General features: G+C 43.8%; 1 long non-coding RNA gene across 2 annotated transcripts in view; it reads right to left on the bottom strand.

Moving 5' to 3' along the window:
* LOC111251972 (uncharacterized) overlaps positions 1-11,387 on the bottom strand; it is a 24,700-nt gene that overhangs the window by 806 nt on the left and 12,507 nt on the right. Inside the window, exons 1-3 of one of the 2 annotated variants that reach the window (XR_002674053.2) lie at positions 5,122-8,071; positions 1,053-1,212; positions 826-892 (exon numbers count right to left, since the gene is read on the bottom strand). This is a non-coding gene — a long non-coding RNA (uncharacterized LOC111251972). Of the gene's footprint in view, positions 1-825; positions 893-1,052; positions 1,213-5,121; positions 8,072-11,387 lie in introns of those variants that run through there. The other variant, XR_015327759.1, reaches the window with a different exon arrangement.

Genomic DNA, 11,387 nt, shown 5'->3' with positions numbered 1-11,387 from the left:
AGTTAACGTTTGGCGAACAAGAGAAATATGTGCCGGTCATGACAACGATGGCGAGCACAGTGTACCTCTGTGTACATATTGTGGAATAGCCTGAGAACAGCGTTATTAAGATCAACTAAATAACAAAATACTGCGGTTTGAGGGCTTCAGAGAATTCTGAGTGTTCTTGTTTAAGACTAATTTGAAAACCATCTCTTAGTCACATCTAAAGTCAATGTGATATCTAGAAAACGGATATTTTCTCGTGTAGTTAACAAAAACAAATATTTACAATTTATTTATTTAATATAGGTATAATATATGTACATATATATATATATATATATATATATATATATATATATATATATATGTATAATTTGTGTATTGCAACCAAAGCCTGTCCAATCGTAAGAAATCGCATCGACTCGCGTTTTATACAAAAAATGCTGACTTATTATTGAAAAGTCCTTCAAAAAAGTTCTTACTAAAAAAAAGTTGAAACTGCGCCCCAAGTAACTGTCTATTCAAAGGTTACTATTAGTTGGGTCAATGGTTTTAGGTGCCAAGAATAAATACGGAAGGATATAAATGCATATAGCGGAAAAACACAGGCGAAAATTGTAAACTTGATATAGTTTCCGTTACCACGCATTTATTATTGCGTAGTGTACCATATGGCATCGGCGCGTTGCATGAGTCTCTCCCTATTATAGGACACAAGCATATCAGGCCGCGTCACTGTCGCAGAATAACAATAGGACAACGATGATTTTGGTGGATATATGAGGCTAACTAATACACACAGTCTAATATACTAGTCAGCTGGATTTTAGTTATACTTACCACACATAGGGTAATTAATATCTACATACGTATTCAGCCGACATGTAACATCATGTCTGTTCCGCATCTGAAAGTGAGAAAAGTCGAAAATTTTCACTAACTGTTAACAGGAAAATGCGTTTAGGAAATAAGGTCTGCGAAAGTAGACATGGCAAGTCGTCCTACAGGAACGGCTTGAAAAATTTACTTCTAGCAGGATGCTCTAAGCAGCCCTATTCAATACGCACTTGATTTCGAGGTCGACATGTAGGTTTGAGAAGGTCCTCCAGAGCGAGCATAGTTGTGGGAGTCCGATATCTTTCCTAGTCTATCCTGACCACGTTTCTATACGTTTCAGAGTCGGCAACTGTCGTATCAGCTTAATCGTGCATCAATTGTGTTACCGTCCTAGAAAAAGCTTTTCTTTAAAAACAGGCTACTCAAATCTCATGGATGATCCTAACAGTCTGATTGAAAATATGAAGTATCATTGAAAATCAACTGTTCGCGGTACGTGACCCTTGGTAGCAGCAATAGGTTCCTAGAAAACTGGAAAAAGAACGTCATTGCTTGAACGGTCTAGGCAAAGCCATATCCTTATTTACTCCCATATTCTACCCTTTAGCGCTATTCAATACGAATAATGTACTGTTCGAACTAAATAAAAAAAAAACCCACTGTCCTTTGATATCTCGCGGCCCCATAATGCGGGTCTGCTTCTCATACAATACAATGAGAATAACCCTTTGAGGCTTTTAAACCTCAGCAAAAGGTCAGGCTTGCATATCTAAATGGAGTGATTTTCCCTTGAAAACTTTGAGCGTGTAGTTATTCACGGTTGCGTCACTTGGCCTTATTTTTCGAATCGTCAATGTCTTGTCTCGTTGCGATAATGTTCGTTCGAATGATTGCTAAGAATAGTTTACAATTGATACTAAGCTTACTAGATAAGTGGGTTCACTTAACCGTAGTAGTATGACTGAGTCAGCCAACAGCTTAATATCTGGCTCAGATTGGCTTGTGTACATAAATCGGTATGGTGGATCTTTCTATATGGTAGCGAATATATCTATGTACGACCGCGTATAAAGATATATGAAAATGGTCGACTCATATCTATAACCGTGCCGAGTGGTCTGTACAATCAAATAAGAAAATATACTGCACTATCCGACCCAGAATCAATGTTGCCACAAGCCATTTATATCAGTCAGTGGATGGGTACTCCGAATACGAAATGTATTGTCGGCCGGAAAGGTAACTAGCGCCAAAGTGGGGTGCCTAACAAACAGATCAACTGAAACTAGTAACAAGATTATAGTTATGATTATTATTGGCAGCGTCATGACTGTGCCACTATTTTATTGCGAATTCAAATAACTGCGATCTATATAGGTGTAAGGTGTTGTAACGTTGATACAGAGCAGAAAGTAGAAAAACTATGGACACAAAGGTTTCTCATCAAATAATTCCAGGCCTAAGTACCTACTATATCGAGGCACGTGTTGGAGTTCAACCTAAAGATAAATCATTATTTTGATTATCATTATACACTATAATTACATTGAAATATGGTTAAATATATGACAATATGATTTGTCTCTCTTGCTGCTCCCTGCTGTGCTTCCAACAATATTGTACCACTGAGAGCACTATTCTTTTCCACGCAACCAGAGCACTGCATTTACCTCACAACACAGGAGTCTATAATCTATTTACTGCTATATTGGCGATTTTTGTTAAAAATGACGAAAAAACCCTTTATTACGCAAACAGTTCTAAAAAGTGCGGAGCTGAGAGCGGCAGTGGGGTTGATTGAGGGTTCTTTCTTGTTATTTTTCTATCCTCTATTTCTTTTTTGTCGTCGGTTCTGCTGTTGCTGCTGAAACACATGCTCACTTCCTGCCTGTACTTTTTTGGCGATTGCGGAGCAGCCCGACTTATCCGAACGTAAGTGTAGGCTGGCTCATTTTCGTGGACGGAGCTGCCGTGGCCATTTGCCGGTCCCTAGTTCGGTCCTTCGATCCGTCGGCGGACCTCTTATCAGTAGATGCTGCTGCTCACTGCCCAGAATTGGATTCTGTTCGCACACAATTGAGAAGGGAAGATGGTTCTTCTACTCCCAGAAATGCTGCTGCGGGCATCGATGACGATCGGGTCGCCGCACCCCCTACTCGTCGTCGCCATACTCGGGAAGGCAGCAGCGGTAGCAGGAACCGAAGCAGCTTGCTGTCTGATCCGCCGGACTGCCAGAATGACTTTGCTCGTGCGACCAGACTCCGGTCCGTCGATCCACGACCTCGGAGAAGACGTGTGCGACGTTTTGCTGGGTATCGTACACGCAGCAGCGTGATCAGCTGTGCCATAGGAACACTGGTAAGACGAAATAGCGAAGCAGTTTGGCTAGCGAGCCGTTCGGCAAACACAGACAGGCGCCGGAAGCCGTCGTAGCTGTCATCGCGTAGAAAAAGACCCTTACTCTCGGTTTAACCGAACCGGCTTCCTTGTTCTTCGTGCTGGTACGACGTGTACCGAGATACCTGATAGGCGCCTTGGCAAAATAGCCAATGCAGGAAGAATCGGTTTGAGAGAGGAGGACAGATCACCGAAGGTTCGTCGGGGCACGGCGAGTCTGGCCGGGGCAACCCAAGAGCACCCAATCGCAAGAGAGATTTTCGTCATCCTGATTGTGTGCGAGATTGGCTCCGCACCACCTACTTTACTATGCTGACTCTATCGGCGGTGACGAAAGCCTTATTTCATATCCCACACCATATTGGAGGTTTACATAAGCTTGAGTTCCTACTAAGGATATTCGCACTGGTCTGCTAGACGAGGGTGTCCGTGTCCGGTTTATTCACCCCTGTTCATTTCGGCTCGGTAGAACTACCTACTCGAGGCCTGTTGCCTTATGCTCTTGTTGCTCATCGAACAAGAACAGGGTGACCTTTCGGTGCTTGCTTGCGCTTCGACAGCCAACCGACATAGAAGTCGATAAAGTTTGTTCAACGAACCATACGAATATAGACATAAGAGGCGTCTCATTAAATATGGTTTACGTAGCCCGCAGACAGAAACGTATTTAGTTTAAAAAATAGATATGATTTTACCGAGTACCGTTTTCTGTAGAGATACATGCATAACGAAAGATACTATTATAGACAACATTATACTGTGTCAGCCTCGAATCGTTGATTCGTACTTATATAAAAACCCTGCACTCTTTGGCGAAGCTACCATTGTATTGGCATATTATATGCCACTAAAAGAACACATGAATATATATATATATATATATATTAGTTTTTCTATCTTTTAACTTATTGAGATAAGTTAAAATAAGGAGAATATCTTTTAAGATTATTTTATGTGATCTGCTATAGGGTTATATCAAATTGTTTAGGAGCGTCTCAAGGTTTTTTGTGGCTTACAAAGGTAAACACAGGTATCATCTAATATGGATCATTGCAAAAAGCAATCCATCACCAATATTAGAGACGCCGCTTAATTTGTAATGAAAACTACAGAAAAAGACTTGTACAGCACTTACCATTTTGAAAATGGCATTGGGGGATTCAGTAGCGGAGTCAAATTGTAGAAAAATTGAATAGTGTTAGAATCGGGGACTTTATATTTCGCGCCAGAGATAAAAATAGCCTTATTTTGTCAAGCTATCGAATGCAAGGTCGAAAAAGTATCTGGAAACTCATACAATCAATGTACTCGCGTTAACTGTTGAGGTAAAAATGTTTCTATTTTTAGGTTTCTAGCATAGGATACTTGATTGTCTATTGCTCCATCCTTTCAACAAATACATTCAGATTGCAACGCTTTAAGGGGTTTCGGTGTGCTATATTCGATGAGATTGTCTATTCTGAGCCTTGAACACATTTTGGCAAACACTGTCAAAAATAATATTTAGAAAATATTGAATTTTTTTTTTTATGAAAGGTAATAACAGTAACTTAAACGGCTTACCAAGCCGGTTCGATAATGTTGTAGTATTCATGCTAAAATCCCAGAATAATACCAAACAAAGAGGATCAAATAATGCCAATTAATATTACTGTTAATATCATGTTTAAATTCTATCTCGGCGGTGACGCATAACAAACGACAAAACGTATAGGTAATACCATTCAGATTTCCACACTTGATCTACGCATAAATAGAAAAAAAAAAAAAAAAAAAAAAATAGATCGTACACACGCATACATCCTGTTTTCAGTGTGTATCGATCAACGAGAAATGAAGTTAAATTGTTCAGCGAATAAGTGGGCAGCTATTGCGTGGCCTATTCATCGTGAGTATACTTACTTTAAACATTGTTCCGACATTGAATGAAGAACTAGCTCAGTGAAAAGGCGAATAGCTTCAATATTCCTATCCGAGGTTGTTTGTAGTCAGCGTTTCTATGGGGCTACAATTACGGTGACCGTTGGCTATCCATGAGCTGAGGGCAATACAGAATCCGAGCGTGAACTCTTCTCAACATAATGCACAAGACACTATTAACGACCGACACAGACGGCTGAGGATCGACGCGTTTTGAATTGGTTTTTTGCTTCTACTAGAATGAAACGCGCGACGAGTCGATGTGAGTACCGGAAACAAGAGCAAAAGCCAAAAGGGGGTTCGTGATGGCGCGAGCGTGGGGCATGTCGAGGACTAGATCATAAAAGTTAAACCCTTTTCCGTAAAAGCATGATTGGTACTTTGGTGGTGCTGCTGGGAACACCAGCGCCACCGCCGCTTCAGATCGTAATGCTGACGCTTGAGTTTCTTTCTCTTAAATCGCTTTTGTAACGGTGTATGCAGCATAGCTGGCTCAAGGACTGCGACAGGCCCGAATGGCCTCCTGCAGCAAAAAAGCCTTAGAGAAGGACTGACTGTTTGACCAGTGTGAAAGGCAGCTGGGGTTCGGAGGCTCGGGCAGGGACCGAGAAGCAGCGTCGAAGCGGAGTATCCGGATTCGTTTTGCTTGACTTAGACGGAATAACGGTTTCAGTATGTGTCGCTACAGAGCACTCGAGTTTTGTAGCTACAACTGATTATATAATCATCTGAATTGCACAGTAAAGCGTGGAAAGGCTGCTGTACATAGTAGCAATACAGCTTAAAGGGAGTCAAAATAATTTTATTCTCATTTTATATAGTCATTTTATACTCGAGAAAGAAAAAAAAATAATTTAAAAATATTGTACCGCAGTGAAACAGGAGAATTACCCCAAAGAGGAGATTCTTCCAAATCCATTGTCCTTTCTCGTATTACGTTGGGACGTGACCGTAGGAACACGGGGCGACCCAAAATTTTCGGTATCGTTCCCGCTATTCTATCTGTTAAACCAAAAGAAACCTTTCAGATATAAGAAGTAAATGAAGTAGAGCAGTTGAGCTTGACATTTCACTTGATTAGAGTCTCGAGCAGTGTATTCGTTGTTGTCGGACGATTTTCTCGAGTAGCTGGAGTAGTGAGTCTGAGTTGGGTTTGGGAGCAGACTCGGCGCCATAGAGCATGAAGTAAGTGCGGAGTGATCGGTTCAATGGGGGCTTGGACGAACAGAAGCGCTACGGCATAGTTACTATGGGGCAGCGGAGAAGTACAACGATAGTGATGATTTCGTTGGAAGTTATTCCAGTCGAGTTTTTCTGATCTTTTTTAGGCAAGTAGCGCCGGAAAGAGCCAGTATAGAGACCCGTGAGGAGGATCGGCAGCCTAAAAACTTGCCAAACAAGTATATAACATGTCCCCACTGCCACGCCACGTGTCTGCTAGCACTGCTACTGCCGATACTAACGCAACGCGTGCTACTATCGTACACACATACATCGTCAACTTTGTCTCCCAACCTTCATCGACTTTCTATGCAGGCGCTATCTCGGCATCGGCTTGCAGTTTTGCTTCCTTGATGTCCTTCTGCCTTTGGACAACAGCCAGATTTAGCAAAACAGAACGTTGTCCTGCTCTGAGTACGACACGGTTCAGCTACAGTTGGCCGAAAAAAGGCAACAAGCGGCAGCAGAACCAATTCATGACGGTATCGGCACCCAGTTCGGCACTTTGCTCGCGCTGGTTAGCTTTTCCTCTTCCTACAGTTTTTGAAGGGTGCTGCTAGCAACAGTAACACTGGCGAGTATCCTTAACACCCCCTTTAAAAGCAGAGGTATTGCTTTTCTTCGAATGCACGTTGAATATAGCGTTTGTGTTGGGAAGCTCTGCCTGAGAAACACCGGCAAGAGCTGCAGTACGCCCTCACATACTAGGTGAACAAACGCATATCGACACGCACTCATGCGCGCTTTGGTGGGCGTGTGAAAAATGCGTAAACGAAATGAGGTCCGTCCAACCAATAAGACCGACTAAAGAATCGACCATCTGCAAAGGGGCTAGTAGTAGTTTGCGAGCAAAGCGGAAATGGCGGACGGCGGATTGTGCGAAAAGGACACGCCAAACAGCAGAAATTTACACCATAAAAGCAATATGAACAAACAGGCCGGGCGCTGGAAAAGTGACAAGTAGGCACTATGGGCAACGGCTCGGCGGTCGGTACCTACTAAGTTGAAGTAATTTAATAGGTGAAATTTGCGCTGTGAAATTTGAAGTTAGCCAGCGGAAACGAGAGCAAATAACAGGATGAGGTTGCAAAATTGCCCAAACCAGGTAAACTAAGGTTCTCCCGGTAGAATCTGGAAGCCTAGCTGGCCTGGTCGAACCAATCTGAGCTACTTTCCGCTCGAAGCAGTGAATTCAAAGGACTAATTTTCGAGCGTCGTACCAATCGTCGCCAACGGCCGGGAAACATTTTCTAGCGAGTCGAAGTCAAAGAAAGCAGAACGGAGAGAAGCATTCGAAGTCGTTGAGAAGGCGTCAGGCAGCATCAGGCAAAGATGATGGCAGCAGCTACGGCCTATGGGACGGGCGCTGGAAAGACAGTAAGCGAACGCCGAATCACATGCTGCTTGTGGTTGAGAGTAGATCGGAAAAACTTCCTCTCTTGCAAACATACGCACACACACGTACGAGGAGTTTATTTACACAGCCTGCGGGTAGACACACATTTTCACATTGCTACTTCTGCGCACAGCCCAACGGCCATAATGACGTCGGAACGTAAATGAATAGATGCATTTGGGAAAAAAAATTCGCCGGCCCGTCTGTTCTCCTTCTGAGTAGAAGCGTCTGGATAGGAACTTCCCCAGGGTCCGAGAAGCTTTGTGAAGCCCGTTGTAAAGGCGGGAGCTGTTGGGTAAGTAAGGTAGAAAGAGCAGCCGAAACAGTACTAACATCTTTCACCCTCTCTTTTTTCTCCCTGTTTATCTCTTTCTCTCTCTCTCTCTCTCTCTCCCTCTCTGCTTTGCCTATGCAACAGTAATAGTACGGGTGAAATGTAAGGCTTCTGTGGTGTACCAGGTCGCGATCATAATTCTCGGACTGACAAGTAGTCGCGAACAAGAAAGGGCACGAATGGGGCAAGGGAGAAGGCTGGTTGTCCAAGCGAATTTGGTAGGGCAAGCATGAGGCAAATGGTCGCCCTACAAGCCATCTATCAGTGCCGGAGATTGAATTTGAGTACAAGAACAGGGTTATAAAGAGAAGCTAAAGCTCCCGCTGTATTCCCGCTGCTACGAAGGCCGCTGCCCTCGGTGCTGCTGCTTCTGCGAGTTCATAAGTCAGGAATGATCGAGACCCGGTTGGTCAGAGGGGAACAACTGCGGCCGACCGGAGAGCAACGTCCGGTTTGAGTTAATAGCGACGACGTGGCGGCGGCAAGTTAGTTGACCTGATAGAATTGCGATGTCCACAGCTCCGCAGGACTTTTGGCTTTCATTGGCTTTCTATGCACTTCCCGAAGGGCTTAACTGGTAACTCTGTTTGGGAGACAGACGTAAGTCAAGTAGTCGTCGACGTTACTGCGGTAGTTGCAATAGTCTCATTCGCGAGATAAAATTCGCCAAGAGCCAACTTGGCTGATTTCACAGGTCGTCGTTCGCTGGCCAGAGATTATTTGCATCTCAATGTCTCAGTGAGTCGGTGCGCGGATTTAGTGTATGTGTCAATGGGCGCGAAGTAGAATAGGATGGCCCTGCGCAGGCTCAAAGCGCATGAAGCCATTTTCTTTTCGGCATTTTCTTCATTCTTTTGGCCATTCATTCGTTAAGGCCTGTAAATTTTTCCTATCCGGCTTTCGTCGTATCGCGCTGAGTCGGCGCGCCACTCGCGTCATCCACTGTTTACGAGAACTGTATTGGTACGGGTACTAATATCTGTACACGAACGGATGCCAAGCAGGCATTGGCTGTCGAAAGTCGGTTTACTCTCTTGGGGCCCGTTGAGGCAAATCGTGATCGTGGTTATAGGTTATAATTGTTGTGGAGGGGGTGGCGGCTAGGAGACTCTGTAACAAAAAGAAGAGGTCTGCGACAAAGACGGGTGGCGTTTAATGCTGCAACCGCGGTCTTATTGTTGGGTCGCCATTGGGGAATTAACGCAAGTAGGTGACATGTTAGATAGACAGAACGGGCCCTCATTGTAATCATAGTGGGCCACAGAACAAATTTGCTTCGAGGAAATGGGTACATGGGAGGAGATGCAGCCCCAATGGCAACGGACAAGACACATGACAGAAGCGCGATATGTTGAATATTAGGCGTCTGCAGAAATCCGTCATTCCGCGTTCCGCGATTAACAGGCAGGAGTACAAAAGACAAGTTCTTGTAGCAAAATTTTACAACCTACGTGATATTAAAATTAAGTGGTTTTGGGAATTTTAACAGACGGTGCAAACAGAATTGAGATGCACGTACTAATGATGCATCTAATTTTATTTAAAATTCTTTGAAATGTTTCTAGGTTATTGGATATTAAGATGTCTAAACGTTCAGGGAAGCGGACGAACTTGGCGCTGAAGAGACCTGTGATTATTTAATCGCAGGCTACGTCAACGATTGATCGTTCCGGAAATCATTCTGAACTGTCGGAACGAGTGTGAATTCATTCAGGCTGGACGCATGGTATCCAAAGTTCGTTCAGGCCTGCTAAACTCAGCGATGTTGTAGAAGGTTGTTAAAAACAGCATGTCAAATACTAGCCAAGAAGTAACGACCACACGACAGCAGACAATAAATGGGTAACGACACAAGTGGTAGCTAAACTATCGACCGGTTGCTGCATTTGGCTTTCTAAGAGCCTAAGGAGCTACGGACATAGGTAAGATATTTGCAAAATAGCGGATTGAGAGAATCAATAGACATGTTGATGGGAATTAACGATATACTTATAAGTTTTAAGTTGGCAGTTTAGGCAGAGCTGATAGTAAAAACAGTTTATTAAAAGTGACCGATAGGGGAACCATGTCACATATACAGTTATCAGGTTCGTCGCCCGGTTAATGCTCAGATAGTTTGCAAAAACAAGTTGAACCTTGAATATTAGTTCGCGGATCGTTTCGAAATTGTGATGAATGTTCTCAAAAATAATCCGCTTGCTTCAACCTTTTCTCCAATAAAATTAGGATAAAAATGCGACAGCTAATTATTAAAGGGATTTGGAAAGAAACGCCAGATATCGCTGATTTCTCTTAAGCGCACGTAATCTATTATTGCTGTGACTGAACTAAACAGTTTCTTCCTAAGTGTTTAGCATCCTACAATATTTGAAGCAGTCACCCTTTAACGAGCCCTGTTAAGCTGTGCTTAAATTTTATAGCCATATTCAAAAATAAAACAGCGGCCCTAATAGCAGCGATCATAATATCGTTGACGACGGGCATATCGCAGGCCCCTCTTGAATCCCGATCACGGTTTTGGTTTGAGGTTGAGGAAATATAATCTACGTACCCGTTGCCTATAGTATAACAGGTCGTAGACAAATAGGCGACACAGCATGCATTGTTTGACGTTGCTCGTTTGAATCAATGCTGGCCGCTTACTCGTCGCCGTACTTCGCCAGTTCCCTACAAGGGCCACTGCATCTACAGCAACGCTGGCAACGAAAGACTCCGCGAGCAAACGCTGTCGTTTGCCGTAATATCGAGGTGGGTCGCAATCTGAGCCCATATGATCTCAGCCATACGTCCTGTTGGCCTTAACACCTTATGGCGTGCACTGGCTGGCTGTAATGCCAAGTGGTAGAGCTAGTAGAGCAGGTATAAACAAACACGGTTGTGTAGCTTGTAGTAAGGCAGAGCGCGACCCCTGTGGCGAGGTGTCTCTTATCGTTCTCATACGTTGAGCTTTGCCGAGGACTGTGCCTGAATGGCGTTTTACAGATGCCACCTGTGACCCTACCAGTGCTCGCTCGTTGTCGGCGGATCCGACCTGACCTAGGTCTGCCCGTACCGTTTTTTCACCTTGCCGTACCTCTATGAAGGCCGAGAGACTCTTCCAGCGTAACGTTCACTTTCCTGTCTGTAATGGGTAGTTCAGTGGTAAGCTATGTCGTGACGAGGTAGTACACTCATCATCAACGCAGTGTTCTTTTGCTTGCGTTGGCAGTATGCTGTAAGAAAAGGATGCAAGGACCATTCCCTCGCCGCATCGAGGAGCTGTGGTGAAAGTACAAGTAAAGGTGATGGTGCTGTTGA

This window comes from Varroa destructor, unplaced genomic scaffold, assembly GCF_002443255.2.
Source record: "Varroa destructor unplaced genomic scaffold, Vdes_3.0 BEIS01000005.1, whole genome shotgun sequence".
NCBI classification, from domain to species: Eukaryota; Metazoa; Arthropoda; class Arachnida; order Mesostigmata; family Varroidae; genus Varroa; species Varroa destructor.
This window is presented reverse-complemented; position numbering and strand designations above follow the sequence as displayed.